We start from the raw sequence: 12,263 nt of genomic DNA, 5'->3' as shown, positions 1-12,263 counted from the left end.
CAGCGCCACCTAGCTGCTGACCAGTCTCACACAGGTTAGCATTCCAGGACAACCAGCACCCTCTTTGCTTTCCTCCGAACTTCAGACTGGGCCAGCTCCAGACTTCTCAATCCCGGGACTCTGAAATGAGCCCCGAAGGGCAGAGACTCTCCGAATGAGGGACACCCCTCGAAATGAAGGACGTCGCATTTTCAGCTGAACGCACTGTTTTATTAAAAATATATAACGAGATCCAGAGAGCCTGGATCTTCTTATAATGAACTTAAACAGCATCAGATTGTTAAGTGTCCCGGCTCACCTGGGAGAAGTCCCCTCAGCACGGCTCCCTTTCCTCCCTGTTCTCCCATCCAGCTGAGATGCAGTTCTGCTTTTCACGGGTGCAGAAGCTGCTGCAGTGAAGCCTTAGACCCCTTGCAAATCCCAGGCTTACTAGCCGTTAAGCAGCTCAGCTCATTTAGAGTCGTTAATTAGAGCTGGGGGGGAGGGGGAATTTATTCTGACCAAAAAAAAAAATTCATCGGGAAATGCTGATATGTTGAATGGAAACTTTTTTTGGCGACTTCTTGGGGTTTGGGGTGAAAATGTGGCTAAGGAGGTTTCTCAGGTCCAGGCTGGAATTTCTGGGGACGAGAGAGAGGTTACAGTGTGCCAATGCTCCTGTGTTCCAGTACCACGCCAGCGGGCTGGTCCAGAGGGGGAAGGATGAGGAGGGATTTTACGGGTTCCTGTATCCGGACATCAGGCAGGAATTGAAGCGGGCAGTTCAGAAGGTGAGGCCGAGCCATGCTGTATTATTATTATTATCTAGCATGGTTATTACAGTAGTGCCTAGAGACCAGCCAAGAGCGGGGACAAACCCAGGGGAGTAGCTGGTCCCCAGGAGTGATAGACCTATCTCATAGAACTGGAAGGGACCTTGAAAGGTCATCAAGTCCAGCCCCCTGCCTTCACTAGCAGGACCAAGTACTGATTTTTGCCCCAGATCCCTAAGTGGCTCCCTCAAGGATTGAACTCACAACCCTGGGCTTGGCAGGCCAATGCTCAAACCACTAAGCTATCCCTCCCCCCTAATTAGTGTACCGACTAACTAGACAGGACAGGCCCAGGGTGGGGAGAGGGGTATCACACACAAGCAGAGAGAACAATGTGATGGTGGCAAATGTCGTGGGGGCTGGAGTTAGTTGGGAGGGGATTCGCTACACAGGGAAGGGAGAGAGGTGGGGGTCCAAGCAGGGGAAGAGGAGGAGGCTCTGGGTAGGGTTGCCAGGTGTCCGGTTTTCGACCAGAACACCTGGTGGAAAAGGGACTGTGGCGGCGGTGCTGACTGGGCCATTTAAAGTCCGGAGGCTGGGGCTGGCAGGCTCCCTACCTGGCTCCACGCGGCTCCTGGAAGCAGCTGGCATGTCCCTACAGCCCCTAGGCACAGGGGTGGCCAGGGGGGCTCTGTGTGCTGCCCCCGCCCCGAGTGCTGGCTCCGCAGCTCCCATTGGCCGGGAACCGCAGCCAATGGGAGCTGTTGGGGCAGCACCTACCAATGGGGACAGCGCACAGAGCTGCCTGGCCACGCCTCCACCTAGGAACCAAGGGACATGTCGCCGCTTCTGGGAGCCGCCTGAGGTGAGCGCCGCCCGGAGCCCTCACCCCCTCCCACGCCCCAAGCCCCTGCCTCAGCCCAGTGAAAATGAGCGAGTGAGGGTGGGGGAGAGTGAGCGACAGAGGGAGGGGGGGTGGAGTGAGTGGGGCAGGGCCTTGGGGAAGGGGCAAGGCAGGGGGCGGGGCAAGTGTGTTCGGTTTTGTGTGATTAGAAAGTTGGAACCCTAGTTGCAAGGGGCAGGTGTGCAGAGAGACTGAGGTAGGACATGGGCCCCTGGCTCCCAGCCCTCCTTCCAGCACAGGAGCTAGTGTGATGCTAGCCGAGCAAACGCTGTCTGACAACACATATGTTGGCTGGAAAATGCTGAGTTGACAAAACCACAGTGTTTGGTGGGAACGTCTCCATGTCACCCACATATTGGACGGGCAATTATCAAAATGTTTCATTTCGACTCTCCTGGTTTGACTTTTGTTAATGGCTAAGCTGGGCTGGGGAGGTCCCTTCCAGTCCTATATTTCTGTGACCCTACAATATAATCTAAGAGTGGCAAGGAAATCTTTCTGGAAGATTTTGTTTTGCGAATGATTCTGAGATTTCGACTCCCCCTCCCAATCTGGGACAAAATGCTGTTTAGAAATCTCAGCATTCCCGGGGGGAGAGGTAGCCTCTTTTCCCCCCAGCTCTGTGTGACATTCCCACCCCGAGACTCTTTGTGATCTCCACGGATTCCCTAGCATGGCAGGGACAGTGATCCCCCAGGTGTGGATGTAGGACATGAAGCCGGTTGGAGGATTCCCTTAGTCTCCAAAGGGCTGTGGCGGGGACCTTGGGAGCTGCTGCCTGTTCTGCTCACCGTCCCGTTGTTTCCAGACCTGCTGTGTGTGTGGCTGCAAAGGGGCGTCCATCGCCTGCCAGGGCAGGAAGTGCTCCAAGAACTTCCATTTCCCCTGCGGCTCCGAGAGAGGCTGCATCTATCAGTTCTTCGGGGCGTTTAAGTAAGTGTGGCTGCAAAGTCTCTGGTTGGAAGCCTACTTAGCACCGCTCGGAGCGAAGGGCTCTGTCAGCTTTTGCAGGGGACACAACACAGCGGTCAAAAACACCCCTGGGGTAGCGGGTGTCTTGTGAAAATGCTGGTGACAGCACAACTGTGGGGCACAGGGGCCCTTCCAGGCCTTCCCTGGCACCAGGGGGGAGGCAGAGCCCTGTAGCTGGCATTACAGGGGCAAACCAAGGGATGGCTCCAGTACTGAGAGACTCCGATATCAGGAGCAGCCTTCAAAGGCCTGGCACGGATTCCGAGTGTAGGGGTTGGAAAATCTTTGGTTTTTTCCCCCTCTTTTCCAAAAGAATACAATTGCAGCCAAACTCCCTGGGTGTGTGGATTCTTGGCACCAGTGCTTGCCCCTGCACCAGAGGCACAAGGAGATTAAGAGCTCTAAAATGCTGCAACCGCTCCCAGTTGCCAGGTGTCCAGTTTTCGAGCAGACCGCCCGGTCGTAAAGGGACCCTGGCAGCTCTGGTCAGCACTACTGACTGGGCCGCTAAACGTCCGGTTGGTGGCACAGGCAGGCTCCCTAACGGCTCCGCGCGACTCTCGGGAAGCTGCTGCCATCTCCCTCTGGCTCCTAGGCAGAGGGATGATCACTGGGTCTCTGCACGCTGCTCCCACCCCCAGCGCCAGATCAGCTGCTCCCATTGGCCAGGAACTGCGGCCAATGGGAGCTGAGGAGGCGGAGCCTGCAGGGAGCCACGTGGTTGCGCCTCTGCTTAGGAGCCGGAGGGAGATGCCAGCAGTTTCCCGGGAGCCACCTGAGATAAGCGCTGCCTGGAACCTGCACCCTGCACCCCCTCCTGCACCTCAACCCCCTTCCCCAGCCTGGAGCCCACTCCTGCACCCTGAACCCCTCATCTCCAGCCCCACCCCAGAGCCCCTACCTGTACCCGCAGCTGGAGTCCTCACCGCCACTCCCCGCCGCACCCCAACCTCCTGCCCCACCCCGGTGAAAATGAGCGTGTGAGCGAGGGTGGGGGAGAGCGAGGGATGAAGGGAGGGGCAGGGGCGAAAGTAACTTAGATGACTTACCAGTACGCAGAGCAGCTGGGGTCCTGGGCAAGGCAGGGGTGGCGCTTGGCCCCTGGAAAGGGCAGGGCCTCGGGCGAAAGGGGCAAGGCCTCAGGTGGAAAGGTGGGGACTGGGGCCAAAATCCCCCAGCCAGCCCTTCAGCGCTGCCCGGCCCGCGCCACCCAGAGCTTCAGTAGTGATTTAAAGGGCCCAGGGCTCCCGGACACTGCTGCCGCTACCACGCCTGCGGCTGGAGCCCTGGGCCCTTTAAATCGCTGCCGGGAACCCAGGGCCCTTTTAAATCGCCAGGCCCCAGGGCAGCTGCCACTTTTGTCCCCCCATCAGCGGCCCTGCCGGTACAGTCAACACTTTCTTGCCAGAACACCATACCGGACTGTACCGGCTTCCTTTAACCTCTGGGGAGGGGGATGGAGTGAGTGGGGGAGCATGACCTCATAAAAGGGGCGGGACAGGGGGCGGGGCAGGGGTGTTCGGTTTTCTGCAAATAGAAAGTTGGCCACCCTACTCCCAGAGCAGTGGAGCTGCCACTGCAGCCCGTGGCCTCTGCAGCCCCAGGCATGATCTAGTGACTGTAGCACCTATCGGCTCTGTCCTCGTGCTGTCCCTATCCCAGATCCTTCTGCTGGAAGCACCGGCCAGTGCAGCGAGTGAGACGGCGGCAGCAGCAGGCGGAAACCATCTGCATCATCTGCTTGGAGTCCATGCCAGGCAAACCCTCCCACAGCGCCATGGTGTGCCCGGCTTGCAAGCACGCCTGGTTCCACCGAGGCTGCATCCAGGTGCGAATCCTTTTCCCGCGCTGGTTCCTGGGGGTGGGTTGGAAACCCCACGGCCACGAAAACCTTCGAGCCAAACCATGCGCGGGCTGTAGCTGTTAGATGTTCCCTCACTGATATTAATGTTTGGGGACAGTCCCTGGGGGCGCGGCCTGAGGTATCTGCCTGGCTGCTGCAGGAGGAGGGCTCAGCGAGTATTTATGGAGCAGTTCTAGGATCACAAGCCCTATTCAGGGTCCCTGGGCCCCCACAAAGTCCAGCAGTGGGGGAGGCTCGAACCCCTATCTGGAGAAACACTTTGGCAAAGGGCCAGAGCAAGGGTGGGGTGAAAGCCACCTAGGACCCAGAGTGAACCCTTCTTCCGGCAGCCGCCTACTATCACCCCCATATCCACCCTGAGCAGCAGCTCCTCTCCACTGCGTGAATCAGGCCCCACTGCTCTGCGGGCTATGGGCTGTCGGGCTGGTACAGGAGGGGCAGAGCCAGCTCCCCTACTTGGAAGGTAACTTCCAGGATGATTTTCTACCCTTCCGGCAGCCCATTTACTACCCTAGAGCTCGACTCGTGGGGCTGGGAACCTGCACCACCACCTCCTGCTCCGGGGGATTTTCTCATTCCCGGTCTCGTTTCGTCCGCGAGCAGCACTTGCCGACACGAGCTAGTTGCGTGTTGCTTTTGCTCTTTGCTAGTCAATGGCTCATTCACAGCCCTGTCTTCCCAAGCTGGGTTTACGCCTCTTTCCCCTGCAGGAATGTGATCTCTGCTCCCCGGTTTGTGTCTATCCCGCAGGGACACGCTCTCCGCGCTGCCTTGTACCATTTCCGATGCCCCAGGTGCCGGGACATGGGGACATTCCAAAGAGAGATGTTTCGAATGGGCATCAAAATCCCTGACAGGTCGGTTCCCTTTGTACCTTCGCAAAGAGCAACTCATAGAATCATAGAATCTCAGGGTTGGAGGGGACCTCAGGAAGTATCTAGTCCGACCCCCTGCTCAAAGCAGAACCAATCCCCAACTAATTCATCCCAGCCAGGGCTTTGTCAAACTGGGCTTAAAAACCTCTAAGGATGGAGATTCCACCACCTCCCTAGGTAACCCGTTCCAGTGCTTCACCACCCTCCTAGTGAAATAGTTTTTCCTAATATCCAACCTAGACCTTCCCCACTGCAACTTGAGACCATTACTCCTTGTTCTGTCATCTGCCACCACTGAGAACAGTCTAGATCCATCCTCTTTGGAACCCCACCTTCAGGTAGTTGAAAGCAGCTATCAAATCCCCCCTCACTCTTCTCTTCTCCAGACTAAATAACCCCAGTTCCCTCAGCCTCTCCTCATAAGTCATGTGCCCCAGCCCCCTAATCATTTTCGTTGCCCTCCGCTGGACTCTTTCCAATTTGTCCACATCCTTTCTGTAGTGGGGGGTCCAATACTCCAGGTGTGGCCTCACCAGTGCCGAATAGAGGGGAACGATCACGTCCCTCGATCTGCTGGCAATGCTCCTACTAATACAGCCCAATATGCCATTGGCCTTCTTGGCAACGAGGGCACACTGCTGACTCATATCCAGCTTCTTGTCCACTGTAATCCCCAGGTCCTTTTCTGCAGAACTGCTGCTTAGCCAGTCGGTCCCCACCCTGTAGCAGTGCATGGGATTCTTCTGTCCTAAGTGCAGGACTCTGCACTTGTCCTTGTTGAACCTCATCAGGTTTCTTTTGGCCCAATCCTCCAATTTGTCTAGGTCCCTCTGTATCCGATCCCTGCCCTCCAGCGTATCTACCTCTCCCCCCAGCTTGGTGCTCTTTGTTCGCCAGCTCAGCCACAAGATATGGGCTTGAAGCAGGACTCACCGTGTGATCTGCTCTGCCCTGATGCAGGAGCTCAGGCTGGATGATCACAGCCGTCCTCAATTGCTTAGAAAATGTGCCGTGAAATGGGAAAAAGAGCCTGGGGCTTGTGGTGCGGGCTCCAGGCCCCACTCCAGCCCTGGGCTCCTCTTAGTAATACAGCACAGGCCTGTAAAAGGCTGCACCAGCCTCCGCTTTGTAAATTGCACCCCACTGAGAGAGAACCAGAGCTCCTAGACTGCAGAGACAGGGACACAACAGCCTCCTGCCTAGGCTGAAAGCGACGAGGGGGAAGAGTGCAGCTGTTCCAGGGCTTGGAAAGGGGCTAAGGCTGCCATGGGCCGGCGGGCGGGGCCCTGCCTGGCACTTCCAAAACGTGGCTTCTACTCCTGGCTTTACTACTAGCCGATCCCGGACAAGTCACTGTGCCATGGGGCTAACAGCACTGACCTCCGTGGTAAAGCATGCTGACGTCTATGGCTGGGGAGCGCTCTCGAAGAACTGCCGGGCGGCGTTATATTTCCACGTCTATTTTGGTAGCACATCTGATGACCTTGGAAACTCCAGAATAGTTCTCAGAGTCATTTTGTCTGGCTGAATCCGCAGCATGAGGCTTGCCATGGCAAGAGGGGGATTCACACTGACCAAAGGGAAGGTGCCCCAGAAGAGCCTGGATTCGCTGAGCCTTATTATTACTGTGCTGATGATTTATTAGGTGTAAATAGGGGCCCCTATGACACTCCCAATGGTGGCAACACCAGGGCAGGCTGTAACCAACCAGGGCACAAACCCCTAAGTGGTTGCGAGTTCTAAGCTTAGGTTTCACCAACCAAGTGCCAACTCCTCAGGAACAGAGTCCCAGACAGTCCCCCTGGGTGTCTGGTCTGCCTTGCCTCCCAGGTGAGCACATCTCCGTGATAGATGGCCCCTTACACCAAGGATCACAGCAATAGTCAGTTACTCTGAGTCCCAAAGAACCAGTCACTTACCCCAGGTCAGTTGCACCTTAGATCTCACAGCAAAGACAACACTTGCAAGCAATCGTATAATAAACTCTACGGAGATGTATTAAATAGGAAAAGGAAATTAGAGAGCCGTTTACAAGATTAAAGCCAGTGACTATAGACACACTGATGAGTTACAGTCTTAGGTGTTAAAAGGGAACATGGGCTTCTATAATGAGCAAGCTCTATTTGTCCTTGAGGGCTAGCCCAGGCCAAGCAGCTGGGATCTCTTGCTAATGCTTAGAAGCCCCTTGCCCCACCCCCCAGAGTCCCAGCAACATAGAGATCCTACTTCCTTTGGTTTGGGGTTTTATCCCCCTCCTGCCATGTGTTGTGAGCTGCAAACTCAGCTGATAGGAGTCCACCTCCATGGCTCATCTTCATGGGGAGGAGAGCAGAACAAACAAGAGTCTTCAATCATAGAATCAAAGAAGATTAGGGTTGGAAGAGATCTCAGGAGGTCATCTAGTCCAACCCCCTGCTCAAAGTAGGATCAACCCCAACTAAATCATCCCAGCCAGGGCTTTGTCAAGCCGGGCCTTAAAAACCTCTGAGGATATCCTTAGAGTCCTTTTGTTGAGGGTTTCTCAACCCAGCTGTGGGGTGTTGTACGATCCGCCCAGAGCCCATCTGGGATGGATAGGTCTCCGCTTTTGGGAGACGTGTAACAATTTCTGTAGAAGAGCAGTTCTCCACACTAATTAGTGTCCCTCTCCTGTCTAGCGATTCAGACACTCACTTATCTCACACGACACCCGCTCAAATGTTACATTGCAATGTGGAACGCAGATATCACAAGTCAGATCAATGCAGGCAGCAACGCAGAGCATCCGATAGACTCCGAACACTAACCACGTTCTTATAATTCTAACTGGATAAGTTCATGGAGGATCGGTCCAGCAATGGCTATTAGCCAGGATGGGCAGGTATGGTGTTCCTAGCCTCTGTTTGCCAGAAGCTGGGAATGAGCAACGGGATGGATCGCTTGATGGTTCCCTGTTCTGTTCATTCCCCCTGGGGCACCTGGCACTGGCCACTGTCGGAAGACAGGAGACTGGGCTAGATGGACCTTTGGTCTGATCCAGTGTGGCCGTTCTTATACCTATTTTATCAGTATTAACCCACAAGTGAGCCAGACAGATTCCAGCTCTGTAACTGTCAGTGCCCGGCTGGGACACGGGGACCTGGCATGAGCTGGCACCTGGCCATTACTCCATTACGCTAGGTGCTGTACAAACACAGATGAAAGAAACGGTCCTTGCCCCAGGGAGCTTACAGCCTGGTACCCAGCATTTGAAGTGCTAGCACCCTGTGGATGCCTGCTAGAGGAACGTTAATTCCCCCCATTGCTCCCTCAGGGACGCCGCCTGGGAGGAAGACGGCGCGTTCAGCGACCAGTATCACAGACACAGCCGCTGTGACGCCGGCTGCTGCCTGTACGTGGGCGGCAGAGAGCAATTCGCAGAAGACGGGTAGGCAGTTAACTTCCCAGGGCTTTGCCGCAGGCGCATTGTCCATGCTGCGCTGGGGAGGGGGTGGGGTTGGAGTCAGTCTAGGTCCCGCCCCTTGCTGGCCATTGGCAGCTCAGCTGTTGCCCAGCAGGCGTCACACAGCAACGGCTGGCGATTGGCGGATGGGGTGTGCCGGCCCGCGGGCGTGAAGGGAGGCGGGTGCCTTTGTTCTGGTCTCCGCCATCTCATTGCAGGGAGGAGCCGGGGCTGCAGCCCAGATCCTCAGATGTATTTAGGCTCCTAACTTCCACTGAAACCCAAGGGAGTTAGGAGCCTGGGGACCCTCAGAGGATCTGGGCCTCCAGCTGGGAGACGCCGACACCGACCTCTTTGCTTTCCCAGCCCGTGGCAGCTGCTGCTGTGCAACTCGTGTGGCTCCCAGGGGACCCACCGCCGCTGCTCCTCGCTGGGGGCCACCAGGGGCCCGTGGGAGTGTGAGGACTGCGCGGAGCCAGCAGGGGCGGGTAAGGAGCGTCTGGAACGAAGGCGCCCGGCACTAGTAGGAAGTGCTGGGCCCTGCGTTTGTCTGGAGGGGAACTCAGGGCTGACGACTGTGGCCGTTTCCCTCCGTGGGCATCGGGGAGGAGAGGGCGCCATGCTGGTAGGGCCTGGCCCAACGCCCATTGCAGTTGAGGGGAGTCCGTCACTGTCCTTTGGATCCCTGGATCCTTAGGGCCGGCCCTGGGGGCTGGGCGGAGCCGCCTCACCTGTGGGGGGCTCCGTAAGCCCCGGGAGCGTGGGACTGGCCCCAGGCCCCAGGCCCACCAGCAGGGGGTGGCAAAGGGGGCAATTGCCCAAGGGCCCAGACGATTTAAAAGGGCCCGGAGGCCCCCGCCCACTGCTGCGGTAGCCCCGGGCATGGGCGGCCGGTGAACCCCGGGTTTGGGGAGGCTAGCCCTCGGTCCAGACCACCCCTTCTGCCGGAAGCCCCGCCTCTCCCGCAGAGCCCCCCCTCCTGGCGCGGCAGCCAGCCCTCCCTACACACTCTCAGGCCGCCCGAGTGCCTCCAGCCCCGGAGTGCCGGGAGGGAGGGTGAGCGGGAGACGCGCCCCATCCCCAGAGCACAGGCCGGTCCCCCTTAGCCCCCCAGCTTGAGGCCCCAGCCATGGGGGGAAGAGCCCCCAGCAGCACAGCCCAGGAAGCAGGAAGGGGCCTGAGTGTGGGCAGGGCCACACAAGTCTGTTGGGGAGGTACATCCTCCCCCTGCCTTTGATAGCCACCCACCATGGCCCTGGGCCCTTTTAAATCGCGTGGGTGGGCTGCAGGGCTCCCAGGCACGCACGGGGTGGTACTGGCTGCGGCGAAGGCAGCCGGGTGGGCACGTGGACGCCCTGGCCGAGCCGGAAGCGCACGCCCAGCAGCGCAGCCGGCAGCACCGCCCAAAAACCTCAGCCATCCCTTTCCAGGGAGCCCACTGGCTGTTCTGCCGATTGCTGTCGGCCAGCCTGGAGATGGCATGTGCCCAGAGCTGGTCACACGTGTGCCCGGCCGCCTGCCTGAGGGGTCCAGTTAGAAACGCCTGCCATGGGCAGGGGGCGGCGTTGGGCCAGAGCACCCTCCTCCCCGCTGGGAGAAAGCCCAGCACCACACCCATGAGGAACAACTCCTGACCTGCTCTGTCGGGGCGGGGTTAGCGCCCTCCATGGGACAGTCCCAGTAGGTCATGGGTCCTGTGGGACACTGGGGTCATCTGCATTGGGCTCTGCGCCCGGGCACCGGCTCTGGGGCACCAGCACCCCCACTTCCACAGAAGCCTGTCTTCAGCACCCCTTTCAAGGGGTTTGTGGGAAGATAGTGCTGCTGGGGGAGGGGCAAACCCCATGCACAGAGGTGCCTGCCCCTGTGGAGAAGTGGGGGGCATGACTGACCCAGTGTTGGCCAGGAAGTGCTAGCCAGATCCCCAATCCACGGCTCTGCTCCCCTGGAGAGACTGACCAGCAGAGCAGCAGACTCTGAGAGCCCCATCCCTGCCTCTCCGCAGCATTGCCGCGACCGGCCAGCCATTGGGCGTTTGCCACGCTGCGGCTCAGCTCAGCTCCTCCAGCACAGGGTCACTAGCTGCCCACTGGCCTCTCCTGCCCTAGGGCCGGGCACTGCTGGCTTTCCTGGGGCTCTGCAGGGGGCTGCCGGGCGGTGATGGTCAACCATCTGCCTCTGATTCCAGCATCCCGCCAACTCTCCGCCCCAGGGAGACCAGCAACCAGCCAGGCTGCGTGTGGAACCACGGACGGCTCCCGTGCGTCTGCCAGAGGCAGGAGGCCAGGACCCACCACACTCACCCCGAGAGCCAGACTCTCCCGTCCCCGCAAGTGAAGACCCTTCGCTGCCCCAGTCCCTGGCTCTGCTACCTACAGGTCTGTGAGCTTGTCATTCCCTGGTGGTTTATTGCAATGCAACCCCCCCTCTCCCCCCGCCAGCGCTCTCCTCTCCCACCTCTGCCGTCCGGTCTCTCCCTGGCACCCACAGGCTCACCTGCTTTCACAGAAGGTGGATCTACAGTGTGGATGTCCCTCGAGAGACAGGGCAACTCCTGAGAGCGCGCCCTGCGTTCCCTCACTGTCTCAGGCGGGATCTCAGTTCTCTGCCCATGGCTCCAGCTCTCCTTCCGCTCTCTCTCCTCCCTGGGGCTACCCACCCCTCCCAGCTTGGCCCCCGCTGCTGCTGTGGTGTCCTGCCGTTTATCCCCTGCTCTATGTCACTAGGGGAGGTGACAGAGATGGGCTCCGACGCTGTACAATACACATCCCTGTAGAACACTATGAACTCGCTCGGGATGGCTAATGTTGCCAGTGATGTCTGAGAGGGAGAGCAAGTCACCATGCGGCACTTCCCCGCGGTTCAGAGGTTCCCGCGATGCCACCTCAGAGTACCATCAGCCTGCTGTGGCACCTCTTAGCACAGGGATCAGAGCCGTTTTTAATCCCTGGGCACGATTGGCTCAGACTCCCAGCCAAGACTTTCAAAAGTGCCCAGCGATTTTGGGTCCCTCGATTTTTGGGCCCCAACTGGACACAGTTTAAAGAGGCCCAATTTTCAGAGGGTGAAAATAAGCACTGAAAATAAGGCCTCTTGCATGTGTCTGAAGATGGGCCCTCAAAATCACTAGTCACTGTATGAAATCTTGACCGCCTCCTCAGCTGTGGGCACAGCCTGTCTCACCTAACCCCAGCGCTGTCGTTTGCTCATGGTCCCATCATCCTTGAGGCCTCCACGCATTATTTCTGCCATTATCTTACTCAAAATCAAAGCTAGATTTTTCCAGGAAGGACTTTAAGGATCTCTCATTACTGTATTTGAAGACTGGCAGCTCATTTGCTTTTATCTTGGGCCTCGTCTACACAGGAAAATTAATCTGGATCCAGTAAAGGTATGAATTAAAACTGGATTAGTTAAACTGGATTAATCCCCTATGTTCACACTTTAATTTGGAATAAAATTGGCCTTAATTCAA

The sequence above is a fragment of the Emys orbicularis genome, chromosome 17 (genome assembly GCF_028017835.1).
Source record: "Emys orbicularis isolate rEmyOrb1 chromosome 17, rEmyOrb1.hap1, whole genome shotgun sequence".
Classification (NCBI taxonomy): Eukaryota; Metazoa; Chordata; order Testudines; family Emydidae; genus Emys; species Emys orbicularis.
Note: the sequence above shows the minus strand (reverse complement) of the source record.